We start from the raw sequence: 7,533 nt of genomic DNA, 5'->3' as shown, positions 1-7,533 counted from the left end.
GCTCATATCTTTTGCCATATGCAATGTGGGCTACCTTAGGCGTAGTGAAGAGAGACTCTCCACTTGCGAAAATCGCAACCGACTGCATCAGCACAGCAATCGTTGAAGTGCCAAGCAGCATTGCCTACAATTGCACGAGAAGCCTATTTACATTTCCTCTGCACTTTTACTAGACTTAAATGCATACGCCAGAAGCTAAACGCTTGAAACTTGGAATAGAGCATTGTTATGCTTCGGCGAATGTGCTGGTACGTACGAGGGTCTGAGGGATGTGTGTATTGTATTGGCCATAGGAATGCAAACTTTCCTACTCTTCATATTTCTCACCAAATGTTGTGCACAGAAATTGGCTACACCAGAGGCATTCGTTCTGGCGGGCGCAATCCCACCAGAGGACAGTCCAAGTCCACAGAAGAGCAAAAATAATGCGAGGCCCCAGCTTCAGTATCAGCCACAGAAAGATGGTGCTATGCCTGCGCTATAGGTAGCGCTACAACAACCTTTTGGAGGCCTAACCGAGCCTTACGACCGACCTGGGAAAAGACGCTGAGATGGCGCTGCAACCAGCTGTAACTGCTGCCTTTCGTTCTTCCTGTCCAGCGAGGTCACTCTGCGGTATTTGACTTCCCTTGTCCCGCATTTTTTTTTCGGTTTCTTTTTCTTTCTTGATGTCTCTTCGTTCTCATTGCAAGGCTCTTTGTTTTACGACCATTCATTAATTAGCAGGGCCCCTTCAGACTATCTGCGCTGTCTTCCTTGCTGCACTTGGCCCTTCTATAATGCTGCTTTTTTGTGTTTGTGTGTGAGTTTCCTACATGTGGGCTCACCGTTTCTGTCCGACATACTGCTCGCGCCATTTCGCCCTTGTGGTTTGTGGCCAAACCAAATTGATTAAAACAAATGTCCGGCGAGGTGTCATAAGGTTGTAGAAATGGTACACCTGCGCCGGTAAGGCTAATGAAGATGTGTGACACGGCCGGCGACGAAGAAATATACACTCACAAAAATAGACTGGCAAGGTGGCGGTCCTGGCGGTGCGCTGAACACAATTGCGAGGCACATTGCTTCACAGGCAGAAATGGTGTTCTCGATTCTGGTGTATCGTAGCTCTAAATCAAAGGTCTGTTTTGATGAAGTCTTCACGAATGAAGGAGGCCTGCATGATGGTTAACCTGGTAAGATATTCGAGCACTTGGTTAGCTGGATAGCAGAGCAGACTTGCGTCTGGTTAACTTCTCTGCTTTTCCTTGCTTCTCTTTTTTTGATTATCTGAAAAAAAAAAGAAATGCAAACAGCACCAGATGCCGAGCGCAATGGTTATCCCTATGACGCGAGAATAATGGGCAAACAAATTGTTATTATGATTGAGACGACTAATTGTAGTCGCTAAATGTTTCTAATGAGTGTTTTAATTGATATTTATTTTTGAAATAGAGGTAGAAACAAACAAATTATTTACAAGAAAGACATTAACGTTGACTTGAGCTATAGCGTCTTGTATCTTCTTCTTAGCATCGGCAAATAGCCAAAATGCTGAAAAGGGGGGTCTTGTTATGATAACAAGCACAGTGTTGCCATTGATGCACGGCGTCCTGTGTCCCGATGCATATCCACGACTTTGCGTATATTCCCCAGCTGCTCTTCTTATTGAAACAACTTCCATAACACCACTGGGTTTATGAGGTGGTACTATACCCGTCCTTCATTACTATACGCACGGCCACTGGTCTGGTACACTCTGCATTTTTAAGAGTAGAGTAACAATAACAAATTTTTGTTGCGGTCATCAAAACTCACTGCAGGCGACATCGGTATGTCAACTGCAGTGAATGAGGTGATACATGGAGTGTTTGTTGCAAAATCTAATGACTTCTCTATGATAATTACGAAAGAGAACTCGGAAATGCGTCTAAAACTAACCTCCTTGTTGCATGCCTTGATGTTATATGATTAATCCGTGACACCGTTCTACTACGCTTAAACCATGGCTGCCTGCCGATGCTCTCGAGAAAACAGGACAACGCCTGCTGTTTTCGCACTTGGGTACGGCACGCGGGAAATTTTAATGTTGCTCCTCGTCTCTAAGACAATGCTGAGTTTCGTGGCGTGTTGTGCTTCGTAGTGAATGTTCAGTTTCCGTAGAATGTGTCGCCCCGTGAGTTTCTGAGTTAGTCTTTCTTATACTTGGCGTTGGAGTGCACCTCATAGTTCGCCAAGGGTGTTATGTAGCTCCAATGATGATGCATTCCATCTTGTTTTTTTTTCTGCCACGCCAGATTTTAGGTACGGTGCCACATAGACGACACGGGTTATGACGAAGGACTGCACTAAACGAATTAGGCCGACCTCCCTAATGCCGTAATGTCTAGTCGCAATCCTTTTGTTAGCCTAAGTGTTTGCTGTGTGCTGTTTTCTAGCGCGTTGATGGCATAGAGGTTTCTGCCTTCCGCATACAAAAGGAGTCCTAAGAATTTGATGTGATCTACGATAGGTATCGGGCCCCCGTTCGCCTTGATGTTAACGTTCGGTGTTCCTCCATATTGTTTCCCGGTCATTGGTACACCAGTTGGAGTAAGGACTTTTGCGAAGAGATACTCAGCCCCCTCTCCGCCGCGTAGCGTTCGACGTGACCAGCTGGAGGGTTTCCTCGATTTGGCTCTTGCTGATGCCTGTCACCCACAACGTTATGTCGTCGGCGTACAGGCTGTGGTTGAGGCCACGGATCTCGCTGAACATTTTCGGCAGACCCATCATGGCCACATAGAAGAGAAAGGGCGACAATACCGGGCTGTGCGGCGTCCCTCTACTACTCAGTTCTATATTATCTGACTTGATTTCTCTTATCGTGATTTGAACTGTGCGGTTCAAGAGAAAGTCCGGGATGTAGGTGTAGGCCTCGCGACCTACCCCCTAATCCCGGAGGTTCCCTAGGACCGCCTTGTGCGTAATATTATCGATGGCATTGGTGAGGTCCAGCCCTAATATGGCTTTTAGTCCCCCTCCTCTGCCCCGCGCGTCGACGTGCGTCGACGCGCGAGGCGAAACTGTCCCTGCGCGTGGACATCGACGTGGGGCGTCCTGCGTGGACAGTTTCGGCCTGAACCCAATCATCGTTAGCGGAGACAGGCCTCTGCCCTCCATATAGTTGCTTAATCTAGTGAGAACGACGTGCTCCATCATCTTCCCCACGCGCAAGGTCAGAGAGATGGACCTCAGATCCTCAATCAGTAATTTCTTGCCAGGTTTGGCGATCCTCGCGACGTGTTCAGTTTTTCCCTGCCGTGGTAATGCGCCCTACTACAAGCACTCGTTTATGTACTTTGTGATTGCCACGATGGATCCGTTGCTTAAGTTTAGGAGAATTTTATTCGTGATGGCATCCGGGCCCGAAGCTTACTTTGTGCGTAGCCTGAGTATCCCGGCCCTCACCTCGGCCTCCATGACTTCCTTGTCCATCACGGCGTTTTTCCAGCCTATGTACGCGTTCAGGGGTTCTCGCATAATGCTTCCTATGTATTTATTATGTATGTCATGAATAAGTTCGTCGTCGTATCCAGCATAAGTGTGGGTGGTCTCGCTGATGTTCTGCCTCTGATATTTTGCTGCCCTCGGGTTCTAAGAGGCATAGGAGGATGTTCCACGTTTAACACAGCCGGAGCTTCCTCGCCGTGCTGTTACATGTGGCCTGCCATTGCCGTCGGGATAAGTTGTTCACGTGATCCTCAGTCTCCCTGTCCAAGTGGGCTATTCGCCGCCGCAGGGCTCGATTCAGCCTCTGGCGCCTCCAACGTCGCTATAGGTTGCTGCGCGCCTCCCACAAGTAGAGGAGATTGCTGTCGACTGCTTCGAGCCCTGCTTCCTCGGGAATTTCTTGAGTGGCCTGCTTAGCTGACTTGTGTATCTGTTGTGTCTATTTATCAATGTCTGTAATAATTTCTGCGCTATCGATGTCTGCCAATGTGTATTTTATGTACCTGTGCCTGTCTTGAGTATATCTCAATACATCATCGTGAATTTCCTACCCTTCATTAGTGTAGGTACGGTGTCTATTGTTGTGGCTGTAATGAAGTAGTCGCTGCCCATATTTTCATGCGTGTTCGCCCACTTGAGTTCCTGCGTATTCTTTGTAAACGTGAGGTCAGGTGTGGTGTCCACGCTCACGTCTTAAAATTTTGTGCTGATTTTATGAGTCACAGCAAATGATGTGAATCTGTAGACAACAGATACATAATGTGGATGGCAATCGGGCTCCAGAGGCAAATATTAAGTGTAAAGTGATCGGAACATCTACCAGACACCAATATTTCAGAGGTAAAAGCTAGCACAGATCTTAATTTTTCCAGGACGACGTTTGCTTTTACTTTAAGGGCTTGCAACGTTCAACAACCTATGCGCGTGGGTTGCTGAGGTTCCGTAGTGAGTGTGTGCCCCTCCTGCTGCACATCTATCCAGAGGTTCCATCCCTTGACGGTTCGTATGCGATAGCCCCACGCGGGGTGGGGCACGAAGAGAAATGAAAACAAATCGAATGCGCAGAACTTGTTGCCTGATCGTGAATATGAGGACTACAAGCCACTTTCTTGAAATAGAACGTCACAAGCACCTCGGAAATAATGGTTCCTGATGGATGTTTCGATCACTTTACACCTAACATTTGCCTCTGAATCCTGGTTGCCATCCCCATTATGTGTCTGTTGTCTAAAGTTTCACATCATTTGCAGTGATGCCGCGAGCAAAATGAAGGATGGCGGTCTTCGAATCGGTAAGTATCGTACTGTAACCTGCAGATATCGCAAGTGCAATAACCGCTTCTTCGGTTTCGGTGGGTTTAGGGCGTGGATGGAGCCGGCGATGCGTAAGGCAGTGATTGTATCTGTGGGAGCGCGGATAGCCATAAAGTTGAGTTGTATACGCAACCGACTGCGAGGTATAACAGGCCGCATCTACGTATGTCTCCTGTGTGCTTGAGGCGTAGGTTACGTGCAGCTAACCGCGCCCTCGCCTGACAGCATCCATCGTGATGGCCGACCAGCCTGTTTTTCGGTAGGGGTTTGACGACGAAGCCTTGTCATATCAGAGAGATGTAGGGAGATCGGGTCTTGACCTGGGGCTGGTGCAGTGAGACCGATGCAATCGAAGATGCTTGTGCGAACACGTGGTATTTGTGCAGTGCCATGTGCCTCAACCAATACATCGAGGTTGTTGTGAAGACCGAGGCTCAGAAGATGCGTTGTAGAGGTGGGGGGGGGGGGGCGGAGTCAAGGCCTAGGAGTTGTAGACCTTGCGAGTGAGCCGTTTGACTCTGTCCTTTTTTGTGCGTAGAAGGCACAGGTATAGTAGGAAAAAGGTGACACACGGTATCGCGAAGGCATAAATGAGTTATAGAAGTTCCTTTTAGCGTATGCCTTGCCGACAGGCAGATACGCGTGCGATGAGACGGGCCGTTTGCGTGACCGCAACGGTCAGCCGGTCGAGTGTGGTGGTGTTGTATTAACCTCTTTGGACGTGAAGGCCGTGGATGCCAGGATAGAGTTTCTCAGCGGTGATCAGCAGCTTTCTGCTGCGCCCATATCTATCGATTAGCCTTGTTCTCGTCAAAGAGGGGAACGTCATTTACAAATCAATAGTGACCATTTCCTTCGCATTCGACACGTTCTCGGGAAAGGGCTTCTACACTATGTGCCGTTATTTACGACTACAGGATCCACAAAGAGAAAATAAATATGAGTAGAGGTTGCCGGTGGATTCATAGTGTAAAATCTACACTTTGTTCCTTGTGCCGCAGGTCGGTGCCACATGAAGTTTCTGGTATCCGATTCGAGCTTCTTCAGGCTTTCAAGCTTTATTTCCAGTTTTCCTCTACAGCTCTCGTGTCCTTGGTGGACTTGGTAGTTTTCATTTTTTTCTGGCTAGATGCAAAATGTTTCCAAGAGCTTACCTTCTCGCTGAGAATGGAATGATTTTACCAACAGCCTACTCAACCAACATGTTTATACTACGCTGCGAGATCGTGCGCTGAGGTATCGTGATAGATTTGTGCTCTGACTGCTGTTTTTTTTTTTCGCAATGTCCGCGCATTCTGGTCCGCCAGAGCAAAAAGCGTGAGGCAACACTTGTCATGAAGACAAGAAATCAGAAACCTGCTTTCCCTCAAGACAGTGGTTCTCCGGCGCACGTTTTACAGCGAAGCGCTATATGGATAATTTCCAGCAGATGGAGGGATGTCCATAGACCAAAAACCGTGAGCCAATCCCGAAGATAGTGCAAAACCAGGCCTGCCCGCGGCGTAGGTGAAGTAGGCTTCAAGCACTCCGCAAACTTGCAAAACATGTTTAATATCTTAGGTACAAATATAATCCTAATCAGATAATAAACTGATAAAAACAGATACTACATTTGACCCGCGTCGGCCATGTATACGTTCGCACCGCTCTCTCTTTGTCGGCGTCCCAAGTGCTTGCGTATCTCCTTTCCTTTCCTTCCGCTCACCAGTGGTGGTTGTCCCGCTCAAACGTCACTCGTGTTTAGCTTCCTCCGGCCTCTCGAGGCGGCGGTCCCGTCGTCCACGCGAATGTATATAAATGTCACGGTAAATGAGTCCGTCCCTATCTTCAAAATTTTGTGTCGCCTCTGTGTCGGATGCTAAACAGCTTCTCTCGTCATCCACCTTCACAGAGTGTAATGGCTCTTGATTTTTCAGATACATCTTGATTTTATTTGCCTTTCATTTCGTTCCATTCGAAAATCAACATCCATACTTTTAAAATTCTAAAGGACATTAACAAAAAACTTCGATATAGTGCAGACTCAATATTCATTCTCCCAAACTTTATTTTCAATATTTTCATATAATAAGCTGATTTCCAGACGAGAAGATGAAGGTCTAAGGGCTATTTTCTTTTATTTTGCGGCGGAATCTCTGTTTAAGTAGGCCTATGTTAAGTCATATATATCGAATCATTTTTTTTTTCGTTTTGAATTAGAAGTTTTGAAAGGTAAGAGGGGTTTACATGTCCTTAGATGGTAGTCCTAGCACACATGAGTGGTAGTGAGTTTCAGTTTCAAATCGAGAAACCATAAAACACCATGTTCTGGAATTTCATTCCTTAAATTTAAAGGAATTTTCAGAATTTTCGATGTGGAAGGGGTCGTCATTTTTTTAGACGATTTAACTTCTTCTGTAAAAAGAGTACATTAAAGAAGTCCAAGTGGGCGAAATTTATCTGGAGTCCCTCACTTCGGCATGCCTCATAGTCAGGTCATGGATTTTGCACGTAAGAGCCTCAAATGAAGTTTTTGAAGCGAATTAAGATTTTTCGACACACAAAGATCCGCATTGGCAGTTGAGCTTTCGCTTAAGTCCTATGCTTTACGAAAGCACATGACCCTAACTAGTGGCAACACACACACACACACACTCATATATATATATATATATATATATATATATATATATATATATATATATATATATATATACCATAGAGGTATTTACAAAGCTTTGCTAAGGTTTGTGGCCAGCAAGAACGTCAG

The 7,533-nt window shown here is 46.4% G+C and overlaps 1 pseudogene; it reads right to left on the bottom strand.

Annotated features, from left to right (window-relative positions):
* Positions 1–6,236: 6,236 nt before the first annotated feature.
* LOC135920606 (U2 spliceosomal RNA) lies at positions 6,237–6,418 on the bottom strand (annotated as a pseudogene).
* Between the last annotated feature and the right edge of the window lie 1,115 nt (positions 6,419–7,533).

This window comes from Dermacentor albipictus, chromosome 2, assembly GCF_038994185.2.
Source record: "Dermacentor albipictus isolate Rhodes 1998 colony chromosome 2, USDA_Dalb.pri_finalv2, whole genome shotgun sequence".
In the NCBI taxonomy this organism is placed as follows: Eukaryota; Metazoa; Arthropoda; class Arachnida; order Ixodida; family Ixodidae; genus Dermacentor; species Dermacentor albipictus.
This window is presented reverse-complemented; position numbering and strand designations above follow the sequence as displayed.